The sequence below is a fragment of the Cricetulus griseus genome, assembly GCF_003668045.3.
Source record: "Cricetulus griseus strain 17A/GY chromosome 1 unlocalized genomic scaffold, alternate assembly CriGri-PICRH-1.0 chr1_0, whole genome shotgun sequence".
NCBI classification, from domain to species: domain Eukaryota; kingdom Metazoa; phylum Chordata; class Mammalia; order Rodentia; family Cricetidae; genus Cricetulus; species Cricetulus griseus.
Window position 1 is genome coordinate 274,087,152 of NW_023276806.1, and position 15,935 is coordinate 274,103,086.

Below are 15,935 nucleotides of genomic sequence, written 5' to 3' on the forward strand. Positions count from 1 at the left end.
TTTCTTTCTTTCTTTCTTTCTTTTTACACTGTTGGTAACTCTTGATTATTTGGTTTTTCAAGACAGGGTTTGTCTATGTAACAGCCCTGGCTGTCCTGGAACTCACTCTGTTGACCAGGGTGGCCTTGAACTCATAAGAGATCTGTCTACCTCTGCCTCCCAAGTACTGGGATTAAAGGTGTGTGTCACTACTTCCCAGCCACTCTGGCTTTCTGGGAACTAGCTCTTGTAGATCAGGCTGGCTTCAAACAAAGAGATCTGCCCCAAATAATCATCAACTCTGGCCACTCCTGCCTCTAACTCCAGAGCAAATTTTCCTTGCCATATCCTAGTTTGTTTCACTTGCTTCTGAAAGGCAAAAATAGGGGTGACTGCCCACCACCTATGTCAAGATTTAGTATTTACCAGGAAGTAGTCCAGAGGCTTTACTTACTTAAGATGGGAAGGGTGAAGATATTGAGCTGGAGGAGCAGATGCAGAGGCTACTTGGAAGCCTGAGGAGTCATGAAGCTTCCTTCCATGCTCCCTCTGGGCCTACCACCTTCCCCAATCTACCTCAGTGCACAAACTCAGAAAAAAATTCTGCAGCTCAAAGCTTTTGAAGGGTCCCAATCAGTAAATTGTTAGAAAGGACTAAAGGCTCAAATCCAGGAATCTGCCTGCTCCTCTGCAAACCATTCCTTCCCAGAGGTTATGGGTGCCCCTCCTTGAAGCTCTTCTTTAACATATACTCCCCAGTGTTTAACATGATTGTTCAGAATAACTAAAGACACTCCTTCTACTCAGGAAACTCCTGCAGGTTTTGAGAGTCAGGAACAGGATCTGGAACTAAACCACAAAGGCACAATCCTAAAAACAAGATTTCACTTTCAGGTTCCAAAATCGCTAGAGGTGGGAAGGGTGAGTGGCGATGTGACCCTGTGCCATGCTTGTCTGGTGTGTCATCGGTCCTCAGTTCAGTCCTTGAATGGGTAGCAAGTTTGTGGCCAGCCTGGGTTATGTGAGACCTTATCTGTTTCTGCAGAAAACAGCTATGGGTGGGATTTAACTGACTGACACAAGCAGATTGAGAAGGCTCAGCAGATTCATGGCATTTTGCCTCAGTTTCCCTGCAGGTGACCATTAGCAGGGGGAAGAGCAAAATATGGAACACTTCATGAATTTTGGGGTTATCCTTGCACAGGATCCATGCTAATTTTCTTTAGATTGTTCCAAATTCAGCAAGACACCTAGTCTAAAATAAACATACCTATGCCATGCCAGATGTGGAGGTCCATGCTTTTAATCCAGGGAGACAGAAGCAGGAGTGTCTCTGTGAGCATCTTGGTCTGCACAGAACTGTTTAAACCAGCCAAGGCTATAAGTCCAAGTCTGTATTAAAACTTTAGGTTTACTAGAAGAATGTGTCAGTTAAATTAAAAATAATCATGAGAGAAAAACCAGAAGAATGAGTAAATTAAATTCGAACCTTTGGGTTTACTGGTTTGTGGTGACACACACCTTTAGTTCCAGTACTTGGAAGACTGAGGCAGGGGGATCGCTGTAAATTTGAGGCCAGTCCAGTCTACAGAGCCAGGCTCCAGAGCTACACAGAGAAACCCTATCTTGAAAAACAAAAAAAATCAAAAGAGGAACACAAAGGGATATAGGGCTATACACATGTAGTTCATTGCTGGCCTGGCATGCAAAAGGCTGTCAGTTAACCACACATGAAAAATTAATAAGGCAGGGAGGAGAGCCGGGAGGTGGTGGTGCACACCTTTAGACCCAGCACTCAGGTGGCAGAGGCAGGTGGATCTCTTTGAGTTTGACATCAGGACACCCTCCAAAGCCACAGAGAAACCCCGTCTTGAAAAACAAACAAACAAACAACAACAGAAAAGGCAGGAAGGTATCAGGGCTCACACCTTTAGACCCAGCAGTTAGGAGACAAATTTGAAGTAAGCGTAGTGTTGAAAGCAAGCCCTTGTCTCAAACCTAAATAAATAAGGACTAGCAAGATGATTCCATGGGTCAAGTTACTTGTTGCTAACACTGATGGCCTGAGTTCGATTCCCAGAACCCAAACATGGTGGAAGGAGAGAACTCACTCTTCCTCGGAGCTGCAGCCTACCCCACACATCATCAGTATGGTTTTTCTTAATAAGTAAAAAGAGGCAGGCAGTGGTGACTGTTAGACCCCCGGAAAACTCAGTTATCCCGGGTCCCAGGCCACGACCTCATCACCCCAATCACCAGGCAGATTCGAGAGCTTGCTGCAAACTGCATGAGGCTTTATTTTTATTTATTTTTTAACGAGCTAAGCCCATGTTAGCTCGTGTCTTTCACCCACCCGCCATGGCTCGCAAAAGACCCCTCGAACCGGCTGCCGATTGATCTTGTAGGGAAGCGTAAGGGGAGTGTCTAGGGGTATGCAGATGCTCAGGATTGGTGTGCCCTCCAGGCTTGGAGGGCTTGCCCTGTGTTGATTGGCCAACTGGTTGTTGTGGCCCATAGGCCCTCCCAGGGTGGTTGCTATGCTCTGTGTGTCATTGCTGTGCAATTGTCCCTAAAGTATACCCAGGGTTGTAAAGCATAGTGCCACCAGCTAACTTCTGATTGGTTCCTTGTCAGGAGGCAGTCATCTGACCTCTAATGACTAAGACAAGGTCATAGCGAGAACGTGTTACTGTCATGGCTGCCAAACGGGGGGCTGGTCCCTTCAGTGACATATGTCTTTAATCCCAGCACCAGAGAGGCACAGGCAGAAAGATCTCTTTCAGTTGGAGGCCAGCCTGGTCTACAGAGTGAATTCCAGTATATCCAGGACTGTTTAACAGGGAAACCATGTTCGCACACGTGTGAGTGTGTGTGTGTGTGTGTGTGTGTGTGTGTGTGTGTGTGTGTGTGTGTGTGTGTTTTGGGCGGGGCATGTAAAGAAAACAGGACTTATGCTGTGAGTTTGTGGCACAGGCCTTTAATCCCAGCACTCTGGAGGCAGAGGCAGACGGATCTCTGTGAGTTCGAGGCAGCCTGGTCTCCAGTTCGAGTGCTAGGATAGGCTCCAAAGCTACACAGAGAAACCCTATCTCGAACCAATCCCCCCCCCAAGAAAACCGGTCTTGGAAGATCATGCCCATACTTCCAGTATTTGACGAGATGGAAGCAAGAGTACAGATTCCAGATCATCCCTAGCTGTTTGAGGCTAGTCTAGGAGACATGCACTGATGTCTCAAAATAACAGTCACACTAACACACAAGGGTACATTTACTGAATAGGAACACACATGATATTTAATGAGATGGAGAGATGGACCAGCAGTTGAGAGCTTTCCTTGCCTTCCTGAGGACCTGCTATTATTTCCAGCAACTACATGGTGGCTCACAACTATCCTTAACTCCCCAAAAGTCAATCAAATGGGTTTCTTGCTTGTTTCCCCTTCCCTTCCTTAAAGATAATAAAGTCTACCTCACCTGAAGTTTCTTGCTTCCTTCACACTGGGCATGCTCTCTACCAGGTCCCCTTGCCTGCACTATATAATTGCTTATTATCTTGCAACCTCCAGCCAGTTTCTGGACACTTAATTGAAACAGTTCTATTGTTTCCTTGAGACAAGGTCTCACTATGGAGTTCAGGTTGGCTTAGAACTCTCTATATAAACCAAGATGGCCACAAACTCAGTGATCCCCCTGCTCTGCCTCCTGAGTACTCAGTGGGTGTAAAGACAGGAATCACGATGCCCAGCCTACTTATTCTTAACCCACTAATGAATGAGAACTCTTTTCTTCTTTATGGTCTCCTTAACCCCCTTTTTCATTAGTTTCTTCTCTCCTGTTCTTCCCTGTGTTTTTCTTCTCTATCTGTATGTTTGTCTCTTTGTGTGTACTATTGGATCCCCTGCAGCTCTTTGCTCTCTACCTTGTTTGAGGCAGGGTTCCTTTATTGTTTGCAGCTGCATATGCCAGCATCTTTCCCTCAAGCTCAAGTGATTCTCCTGTCTGGATCTCCCTCTTGAAGTAAGAGCATTGGGATTGCAGAAGTCAGCTGCCGACTGCACCCAGCTGTCCATGGGCTCTAAGGTTGCTCATCAAGTGACCTACCCATTGAGCTATATTCCCCCCTTCTCTCTCTCTCTCTCTTTCTCTCTCTCTCACTCTCTCAAGATTTTATTTATTATATATACAATGCTTTGGCTGCATAGATGCCTGCAGGCCAGAGGAGGGCACCGGATCTCATTATAGATGGTTGTGAGCCACCATGTGGTTGCTGGGAATTGAACTCAGGACCTCTGGAAGAGCAGTCAGTTTTCTTAACCTCTGAGCCATCTCTCCAGCCCCCCAAGTCTCTTTTTAAAACATTTTTTTAAACATAGGGTCTTATGGAGCCCATGCTAGGCTCAAACTTGTTATGTACTGAAGATAATGTTGTATTTCTGACGCTCCTATCGCCATTTCCCAAGGGTTGAGGTTTTGAGCCTATGCCACCAGACCTAGATACTCACTTTTTTTTCATTTATTTGTTTGTTTTTTCTTTATTTATATTTTGTTTTGTTTTTGAGTCCTGGCTCTCTTGGAACTCAATATGTAGACCAGGCTGGCTTTGAATTCACAGAGATCTTCCTGCCTCTGCCTCCTAACTGGAGTGCTGGGACCACTGCCCGGCTTACTGTCTCAATTGAAGTCTTTGGAGTCTCCCCACTTCACTCATGAAACTTGTTCTCTTTCTTTTGCATCCAGCCTGGTCTATATAGTGAGTGCCAGGGCAGCCAGAGATGTTACACAGCGAACCCTGGTTCCAAACAAAAAAAGCTAGGAGGTTGAAAAGCGAAGACATCTAAGGCAGTGCTGCTCTCTCCAGCTCTGATCCACTCCTGTATTAGAGGAGTGGTCCAATAGCAGCAGCCTGTGTCTGCTGTTAATCATATCAGCTAGAAGAAAACCACAACCACAGTTTGAGCCAAATGTGAAGCAAGCTTAATTTTTTTGATTGAGGTACATCAATCAAGAATTGGCCATGATTGCCCTCCAAACCTTAGTTTTTAAAAAAATTTATGTATCATTTATACACTGTTCTGCATGCATGTATCCCGCAGGCCAGAAGAGGGCATCAGATCTCATTACAGGGGGTTGTGACCAATTCTGTGGTTGTTGGGAATTGAACTCAGGTCCTCTGGAAGTCCAAGTATTGTTCTTAGACACTGAGTCATATCTCCAGCCACTCTTGGGTCCCTTTTATGGCGTATAATAACAAGTAGTTTAACAGAAGGGAAAACAAAAAAATCACAAGGTCCCTACTCAAAAACAAATCAAGGTCATGGGCTGGGGAAGGTCAGGTTCCAGGAAACAGAGCAACTTAACTCTCACAGTAAATAGAAATCTACTTAAAAAAAATAGCACGCTGGCTTCTGCCTTCAAAATGGAGTCAGGCAGGTTCCTCACTGCCTCCCTCCTGAGTAGACCAGAGGCCTCATCTAAACAGCCTTTCTGTAGTAAGTCCCCTCTCCAGGTGGCCAGATAGAAATTCCAGACCAGTTTTGTTTCTGGGGACACTGACCTAACAGTCAAGTTTAGGGATGCTAGGGCCGCTGTAGTTGGTGTGACTGGATCAGGGGCTGTTATTGGAATGGTGCTTGGTAGTCTGATTAGTGTCTGTGATGGGAACCTTTCACTAAAGCAGCAGCTCTGGACTTTCCCCATCTAGGGCCATGGGGCTTTTCTATTTGATTGTCTCCTTCCTAATCCTTTTGTGATCCCATGTAAGTCCACATGAAGTAAATCCTCCTTACCTGCTATTTTGACTCCATGCCAGTCCTGCTGCTGGAGTGTATTAACTTTTACCATTAAACAACATTTCTCTAAACAAAAAAAAAATTCAGTTGCCTTTAATTATTTATTGTAGCAGGAGATACAGCTCAGTTGGTAGAGTGCTTGCCCTGAATTCATGAAGACCTGGACTCCACACCCAGCAACACAGAACACAGGATGTGGTGGCAAATACCTGGAACCCCACCATTTGGAAGGTAGAGACAGGAGAATCAGAAGTTTAGCTGAGCGCTGGTGGTGCTTTGGAGCCAGGCAGTCCTAGAATTGTTCTGTAGACCAGGCTGGCCTTGAATTCACAAAGATCTGCCTGCCTCTGCCTCCTGAGTGCTGGGATTAAAGGTGTGTGCCACCACCTTGCCCTTCTTGGCCTGGATCTCATTTAGTAGATCAGGCTGGACTCAAAGACTCAGCAATTCCCCTGCCTCTACCTCTGGAGATTCAGAAGCCACCATGCCCAGCTGCATCCCACTTTTTATCTTTTGTGTAATCTGTTTTCCTATTAGCTTCACATTCATCCCTTGGAAAAGCAAATTGTTTGAGAGATGAAACTAATTTTCTCTCCTTTAGCCCATGAATACTATTTTCTAGATGTCCTAGGAAGATGATTGCTCTTTCTGTGTGTCCACCATCTGTTAGGTGTGGCAGCACACATCTGTACCTGCAAGGAAGCAATGTGTCTAATGGCATCCTCATGCCTGTGCCACAGTGGACATTCACTTATCTAGGATACAAGCTTGCTCTCTGATTTTTTTTTAAATTTGAGACAGGGTCTCTTTCTGGTATGGTCCAGGATCACTGGAGTTCATGCCACCTTGTCCAGTGTCTATGGTGCAGAGAATCATGTTAGAGTTTGCAGAATTCTAGGTAACATAGCTGCATCCCCAAGCCCTTAATCTTATACTTCCTCCAAAAGGGTTTTACTCTGTAGCCCAGGCTGGCCTTAAAGAATGATGTAGAGCAGGTTGCCTTCACACCCTTGTCACTTTTCTTGCCTCAGCTTCTCCAAAGCTGTCATCACAATCATGAGTCACCATGCTAAGCTACTTTAGGATCAGTTAAGATGGCACAGAGGAATAAGGGCATTTATTCAAAACCTGAGACCTGAGGAGTTCAATCCCCAGGAGACACATGGTAGTAGGAGAAAAGAAACTGACTACATAAGTTTTTTTTTTTTTTTGACCTCCACAGGCGTGCTCCCCCAAACCACTACATAAGTGAACATTTGATTTTTAAAAATTGCAATAGCTGTTATGTCAAGAATGGACAGTAGAGGGAGAGAGAAAGCAAGGAAACTAACTGTCTTTGTGGTTTTTCTAGTTTATGGACAAAACCCAATGTTCCTGATTGGGGAAGAGTGAAGTCTGAATGGATAGTATATTTAGGAAAGAAGATCAGTGGTTGCAGGCAACAGAAAATGAACTGAGAAGTGACACACTTTCTCCAACAAGGCCACACCCATTCCAACAAAATCAATCTATGTGATAGGTAGGGTTTTAGTTGGGGGTGGTGATAGGGGAGGATGTGAGGGAGAGGGAATTGGGATTGTCATGTAAAACAATTTTGTTTCTAATACAAATAAAAAAATCTGAAAAAAAGTGGAGTGCAGAACTAAATAGAGAATTCTCAACAGAGGAATCTAAAATGGCTGAAAGACACTTGAGAAAGTGCTCAACATCCTTAGCTATCAGGGAAATGAAAATCACAACCACTCTGAGATACAATTTTACTCCTATCAGAATGGCTAAAATCAATAAAACCAATGACAATCTATGCTAGAGAGGATGTGGATATAGAGGAACTGTCCTCCATTGCTGGTGGGAGTGCTAACTTGTACAACCACTTTGGAAATCATTCTGGTGGTTTCTCAGGAAATGGGAATCAGTCTACTTCAAGACCCAGCAATTTCTCTCTTGGGTATATACCCAAAAAATACACATTCATACAATAAGTACATATTTTCATCTATGTTCATAGCAGCATTATTTGTAATAGCCAGAGCATGGAAGCAACCTAGAAGCCCCTGAGCTGAAGAATGGATAGAGAAAATATGGTACATTACTCAGCAGAAAAAAAAAACAAACAATGGAATCTTGAAATTCACAGGCTTATGGATGGAACTAGAAGAAATCATCCTGAGTGAGGCAACGGAGTCACAAAAAGATAAACTCATATATGATTTTTAGACATAGAGCAAAGGATTACCAGCATGCAATCCACAAAGCCAGAGGAGCTAGGAAACAAGGAGGCACCAAGGGAAGATTGCATAGTACCTCAAAGAAAGGAAGGGGACCAAACCCCTGAATAAAGTGGGATCAAGGGGCATGGGTGGAGAGGAAGGAGGTGTGAAGGGGAGAATGGGAGGGGGGAGGAGAACAAGATGCCTGAGACAGGAGAGGAATTGAGGAGGGCAACAAAGGAGATGCCTTGATAGAGGGAGACAGGACAGGTATGGAGAGAGGCCTGGCATAGGGGAAATATTAGGGATGACTCCAACTAAGAATCCAAGCAGTGGTGGAGAAATGCCATTGATCATCTTCCTCTATAATGAGATTGTGGCTCGAAGCACAAACAGGCACCCACAGCTAAGCATGGAACCATTCCCATGGAATCAAATTGTGGTGAGGGAGGAGGGATGAGCAAAGAAGCCAAGGCAGTGCTGCAAAAACCTGCAGAAACAGTTGACTTGACCTAGTGAGAGGATGGAGACCCTAGTCATAAAGCTGTTGAAACAGCTTTGGACCAAACCAAGCCCTCTAAATGTGGGTGTCAGGTAGGAGGCCAAGACAGTCTATGGGACCTTTAACAGTGGAGCCAGTCTTTAACCCAAGAGCACAATGGACTTTGGGAGCCCATTCCCTATAGAGGGATACTATTGCAGCCCAGATACAGCAAGGAGGACATAGGTCCTCCTCCAAATGATATGACAGAGTTTGAAGGTCCCTGGTGGATGGCCTCACTATCCCTGGGGAGGAGTTTGGGGATGTGTTAAAGGTGGGTTGGTGGGGAACATGGGAGGATGAGAGGGGGAGGGAATGGAGGGGTTGGATATGGAAATATGATAGAATTAAAGAATATAAAATAAAAAGAAAAAGAAATAAGATCATTAGTACTCGTGCCAAGAATCTTGCTTGCCATTGTAGCATAGTAGAGTCTATTGTATTGAAGACAAACCAGTTTCAGAGACAGTATGAGCAGATCATTTTCCATATGAGTGTTTTGGGAAAAGTTTTGAACAGAAGCAAATACCAGCACTTAACCACTGAAACTTCTCTCCAGCCCTACTCATGGCTTCTTAAGAGAGCTTTGCCTATTGGTGTGAAAACCAGCAACATATCCTCTTGTCACTCATTTCTGATGTTTAAGAGCACTGGGCCTACACTCAGAACTGCCTAAGTCACACTATCCTCAAGGTGAAACTACTTCTCACTCAGGAAATATCGAATCAACATTCCAATTTTTACAAAAGAGATGTCTCTCCTGACATCGTTTGATTTCATTATTTCAAACCCGGGGTAACAAACATCATCTCTTTATTACATCTCTAACCAACCTTGGCACAGCGCTCACTCCCTGGAACACTGTTTAGTTTTTTCTAACAGAACTGAGGACCAAACCCAGGGCTTTGTGCTTGCCTGAGCTAAATCCCCAACCACAAGTTGTGTTCTTGACATTTTTTAGCCTGGCCGTGGTCAGGCAGAGACAGGAGTACAGGTAGTGCTGTTACACAGAGAAACCCTGTCTCAGAAAAACATAAAGATTTATATTGTAGCCAGGCAGTGGTGTCACATGCCTTTAATCCTAGCACATGGCAGGCAGAGGTAGGCAGATCTCTATGAGTTTATGCCAGCCTGGTCTACAAGAGCTTCTTCCAGGTCAACTTCAAAGTTACACAGAGATGCCCTTTCTTGAGTCTTGCCTGCATGTGTTTCTGTGGAACTGGAGTTATACAGTTGCCAGTGCCCATGAGGGTGCTGCGAATTGAACCTGGTCCTCTGGAAGACCAGACTGTGCTCTTAGCTGCTGAGCCATCTCTCAAGCTCCAGACTTGAATGTTTGATTCATTTCTTCTGCCCTCATTTCCTTGGTTAGCAGCACACAAAAATTCTAGATTTGGCCAGAAAAGTCAAATGTTGATGGTGTTATAAGAAGAGTAGCCTCCTGAACTATGTGTTGGCCTGCATAGGTACTCTGACTAAATAATGTCAAGGTTGGTGAAAAACTAGTCATGAGAATTAATGGAATTCAGAATCCTGCTTTGATTTGTCCTGTATGCCAGTCTGCTAAGGATATTCTGATCTTCCAGCCTCTACCTCACAAGTGATGTGATTCCATGCCTAGGCCAGCCCCTGCAGATCCTGGGGACTGAATCCAGGACTTCATGCACACTAGGCAAGCCTTCTGCCAAGGGGGCTACATTTCTAACTTGTCTCTTCTCTCCTCCGCACTCCCAACTCTGCTTCAATTTAGGACATGGTCTGACTTTGTGGCCCAGGCTATCCTCAAGCCTAGGTCATCCAGAGCATAATACTAAAGAATATATTTTGTTTGTGTTCCTATAACTTACCCGATTTCAAATATGATTTAAATTAATGTCGGGTGTTTCTTTTTAGTGTTTTTTTGTTTGTTTTTGGGACAAGGTCTCTCTGTATTGCTTGGGAGGTTGTCCTGGATATTGCTCTGTAGACCAGGCTGGCCTTGAATTCACAGAGATCTGCGAGCCTCTGCCTCCCAAGTGTTGGGATTAAAAGTTGCACCACCAATGCCCCAATTTCTTTCTTTTAAAGATTTATTTATTTTGTATACAGTGTTCTGGCTGCACATTTCCCTGCAGGCCAAAAGTGGACATTAGATCTCATTATAGATGATTGTGAGCCAATGTGGTTGCTGGGAGTTGAACACAGGACCTCTGGGAGAGCAGTCAGTGCTGAGCCATCTCTCCAGCTCTGTGGTTCTTCTTATCTGGAGTCCAGAGCAATGGTTTACACACTTGTGCTTTGTGGGTTCATTTTTGAATTTTTGTGACAGGATCGTATTATATTTGAGGCAGATCTTAATAATCTCCTGCCTCAGTCTCCCATGTGCTGTGATCTCGAGGATTCTCCACAGTCCTCAAAACTGTGGGGATGCCTTGATCAGATAGCCTGTGGGAAGGAACAAGGGGAAACTTGCACTCCAGGAAGCACCGTTTTTTCTGTAGGGAATTTATTATCAACACTCAGTGTCAGTCTTCACTGGTGGAATCTCTGTTGTGGCATTTCTGTTCTTAGAAAGCAGTTATAACGATAAGCTGGCTGGAGACTGAATAGTTACAGTACATGGAATGACCCACCTTTCATGTTCCTTGGAGAATGCCAGGGGAAGCATTTGGTGAATGACACAGGGATGGAAACAAGGGCAAACAAGACCCTGAAGAGGTTAAAGGGGAAATAATAATATTTGGGGGCGTGTTTCCAGATGGTGGAAATCTACCGGTTCCATCAAGATCTGGGATCAAAATAAATAAATAGCCTGGTCTCCTGACCCAATTCTAGAGTCCCCACTGGGGTACCTAATAAAATATTGGATGGGGGAATGAGGTAGTGCAGTCTGGCAAGAATCCCAAGTATTCAGGATATAAATGACTACTGGGATTTTTGAAGCTAGTGATTAGATTTATGTATTCATGGCTCTCTTTACACCCAGTGTAGCTCAGGCTGGCCTTGAAACTTGCTCCTGTCATAGTGTCTATCCAGGTAGGTTTGATTGGGACTTGCCTCATTGTGGTTATATTTTTCTGGTTTTTGTTTGGTTTGTAAAAATCATATGTCCTGTCACATGCCTGTGAGTCCAGCAATTAGAAGGACAAGGCAGTTAGGTTTTCATGAGTTTGAGGTTCCTATCTTGACCTAAAGGAGCATGCCTCAAAAATATTAATTATGGACTATGATGAAACGCTTTGAACATCAGAGATTATATCATTTCATAGTAATATGAACATTCCTATTGGAGCATTATATTCTAGTTCCAGACATCCATGATACAATCACTCAAACTTAGAAAATATTGCTAATAGTCTTCTTAGACTGATTAAAACTCCACTGTGTACGAATATCTTATTGAACAGCAGCACAAAGGCTGGTGCCCTTCACCTTGCATACCGGGACTACAGCCACAATAAACATGGATGGTGTGTAGGCATCTCTTGTGATTTAGCTTTTTTTCCCCTTCTTCTTTCCTTTATACTGCATTTACTTGTGAATTGTCTTGACTACCAGGCTTGCTCTGCAAGCAGCTGTACCTGGTGAGCCATCTTGACTGCACTAGATTCATTGGGATGCATAGGTCATTTATCTGGTTCATGTGGTACTGGCAGTTTCTTCATACTAATTTCATGGGGAGTATGGGCTACATGGTACCCACAGGGAGACGAATCACTATTCAAGAAGTGGAAACTATGTGTGGAGCCCTGGCTAGCTTAAACTCAGGGATGGTCCTCCTGCCTCCACTCCCATGCTTGGCTTATAGGAATTTGCCCGAGTAGGGAGGTCAGCAGGATTGCTGAGGAGACAGCACAGGAATTGTTTTGTCTAATGAAGCTGTCATGCCTTACTCAAAAGTCAAATGTGTGTTTGGAGATGGCTACTTCATTCCTCCATATATGCATATGTATAATTAATATTTCCAGACAGGCATACTCTGTAGCTTTGGAGCCTGTTTTGGAACTCAGTAGGTCAGGCTGGCCTTGAACTAACAAATCTGCCTGTTTCAGTCTCCCCAGTGCTGGGATTTAAGACATGTGTCTCTATCACCCAGCGCCATTTCTATACTTTTGAGGCAATCCTCCCATCATAATATGCTAGAGGCATTTTCACTCTTCTTCCAGGACCTGCTCTCGTTTCTCCTTAGCCCTCTTTTGTTTTTCTCTAGAAACACCTTTCCATACCCAACTAAGAATGGATTTGCTTTGTCTACTTAAGAATTAAATATTGGAATGGAAAGGTGCCCTGCGATCTCTACGGGTGACTCATATCAGTCACAATTCCAGAGGACCCAACAGGTTTGACAGTCAAGAGGCCTGATGAGCCATCAAGCTAGGGAAGAATAATTAGGGTTTGTTCATGGGGATCACACTGGCACTTGGTTAGACAGCAGATTCTCTGTAACCCTACTGCCAAACAGGGTTTCTCTGTAACCCTGGCTATCCAGGAGCTTACTCTGAAGACTAGGCTGGCTTGAACACAGATCAGCCTCCTCTCTCCAGAATGCTGGGATTAAAGGTGTGCACCACAACCACCACTACCGAGCATGTTGCTTTTAATTTGTCTGTGTGTCTGTGTGTGGGTATGTGCACCTGAGTGCCAAAGGCATGGAGCTCCAGGACTCCTCCTGGAGCTGGTTTCACGGCAGTTGATCTGGGACTGGAACAGGAGTCCTGCAAGATCAGAGCACTTTCACCACGCAGCCATCCCTCCAATGCCTTCTGCGTTTTTTCAATCCCTTGACTTGGGTTCCAGGCAAAGCACATGGAAAGCTCATTGAATATTATATGTAGAATCCCTTGTAAGGGGGTGCCATTTTACTTCTTAAAAAAATGGTTTGTGTTCTTTATGGAAAACTGTGCAACCTTAAAAGCTTTGCTTTGGAAAGGATTCATGGATCTCACTGCTGTGAATGATACCAGGGGCAGGAGCACAAATCAACTACATTCTCAGTCCCTGTTGGAGAACTGTTGTCTTTTTAAAGATTTGTCAGTTTTCATCTTTATGGTTGTAAGAATCTTGCTTAGATGTTTCTAAGTGCACTGCCTGCTTATCTGATGATGGAAGCAGCCAGAAGAGGGAGCTGGGATTAAGCCTCAAACCAAAGCAAAACAAGCTAAGAATATAAGAAGAATGATGTTTGGATGGCTGGGGATAGAAGTCACTAGTAGTGCCTTTGGGTAGCATGCACAAAGCACTGGTCCATACTTCAAGTTTGCCTGGGAATTTCAGTGCCACAGTGGACTATATCCTTGGCTGTATATGTGTGTATGAATCTGTTATTTATGACAATCCCATTTTCAACAGATTGACAAAAATTAAGCATCTATGTAAGTTACACTGGGATCAAGAGCTGAAGATGTTGGGCTGGCTCAATGGATTCAGTTCAATTTATGAGCAGCCACATGGTAGCCTACAGACCCTGTAATTCCACTTCCAGGTGTTCTGACACCGTTTGGGCCGGGACAGGTGCCTGCATACATGATGGGCACACATACATCCAGACACACACACAGAGATCCAGCACAGAAACATGAAGTAAGCAATTTATTTTTAAAACCTTAATTCATATGGAAGCATAAACCTAGTATGCAGATTGCGAATTCTGACATACAATTGTGGCTCCAGAGTCATGACTACGTCAAATGGAACCTCCACTTGTGGCATCCATTTAAATGAAAACATTCATAAACAAAATATGGGAATGTGGGCGTTGTTCTTTCCAAACTGCTTCCTGCTGATAGGGGGCGCAGAAGACCATGGGGATCCTAAGAAAACCCAGAAATCTTGACTATACTGGTCTTACTGCATTGTCCCAGGTTTCTTCACCATTCAATACCTGGCATTGCTTCAGGGATTCTTCAAACTCTGTTAGTCTGCAAGGAATCCACAGCTTTTCATTTTCTGTGGAAACAAAAGCATAAATTCTTTTCCCAAGTAACCTGTCCTTATCCAAAGTAGGTTTGAAATACCTGAACTGAATGAATCCAGCAGAATTTACAATAAAGGTTACTTTAGCAGTTACTCATTCCTTGGCAATTGAGCAATTCAAAGACAGCACAATATCATACAGTATGTGGACTCTGTATTTTCCTTTAATTATTCTATTCATTTTTACATCTCATTTTCTATTTTTTACTTTTCATCTTTTTGACACAGAGATTTTCAATTGCAATGCAACTCTCTCAGGGGTTGCTGCCTTTTCCAGGACCTTTACCAATCCACACTCAAAAATCCTTACTTGCTGGGCACCTGTCAAGGGCCATCTCTCAGGGTCCCCTTTCTTTACTGACCACACAAACCTCCCCCACCACAACTTAGTCCCAGTATCACCTGAAAGCCTGGAGATTTAGTTAAAAGCAGAGGCATCTGGCAGCTTGTGTCATGTGCATCTGTCCAACCTTGTTCCAGAGGGAGAGCAGTCCTATACACACTCAGTGCAGGGGAGAAACCCCAGGTATAATGGATGCCAGTGGGCAAGCCCTGGACTGTAATCCACAACTAGAAAACAGGATGCATCTGTGGTTATTGGGTGACAAGGGATTCAGAGACCCCCATGCAAGCTGGGGCCCAATAACATTAATCACAATAATTGCTGCTAGGACCCTTTCCTAAAACTGCTAAAGCTGAGAATTCTAAGACACAGACATGACTCAACCACCCTGTGTGTATGCCTTTGCATTAACCAAGTAAGAGTATTTACAGTATTCAATGCAAAAATAACCAGTATCTCTACACTTGGATGAAGTAGAATTTTCAATGTCTGAATTTCACAGCAGTTAAGACAGTGAAATATACTTGCCCTTAACCAAATGAACAGAAGGCCAAAGCACCCTTGTCTGTGACAGTAAGTCACAGACTCAAGATTCTCAAGAATCATAGGAAACCCAGCTCCTGGTCCATAGTATATTGGAAAGGACAGCTATACCTCTGCCGAGATCCCAGAGTTGAGAAGGAGGATGAATGGGACGACATGAAGTTGTCCCAGGAGCACTTGTCAAATCCGAAGGAAGAGCCACCCAACAAGAGACCAGTGTTGCCCAGCGCTTCGGAACATGTCAGAGACTGAAGAGCCATCCACTAGTAAGGCTTTAGTTTCCCAAGAAGGTTTTAATAAAAGGAAAAGCCAAGGCAGATGAATGGGATGACTGGGGCAAAGATGAGAGTGGTATTGTCTGGAGACAGCCCCGGCAGTTGCTGGGCTAGCCTGTAGCTTCAGAACCTGCCAGGGACTGAGCCATGGTCTGTCCGGCAGGGCCCTCATGGTGACAGAACCAACTCTAAAAGGCGTCCTCTGACCTCCACATTCTTAGGGTAGCACCTCCCTCGGTCATCAAGTAAATAAATTGGCTTTTGAGACTGGACTCTCAAGTTTTAAACGTTGTGTGTGGACTC

At 44.2% G+C, this 15,935-nt stretch overlaps 1 non-coding gene across 1 annotated transcript; it reads right to left on the minus strand.

Annotated features, from left to right (window-relative positions):
* Positions 1–1,138: 1,138 nt before the first annotated feature.
* Positions 1,139–1,242, minus strand: LOC113832776. The gene has a single exon (XR_003480239.1). It is a non-coding gene; the product is annotated as a U6 spliceosomal RNA (small nuclear RNA).
* Between the last annotated feature and the right edge of the window lie 14,693 nt (positions 1,243–15,935).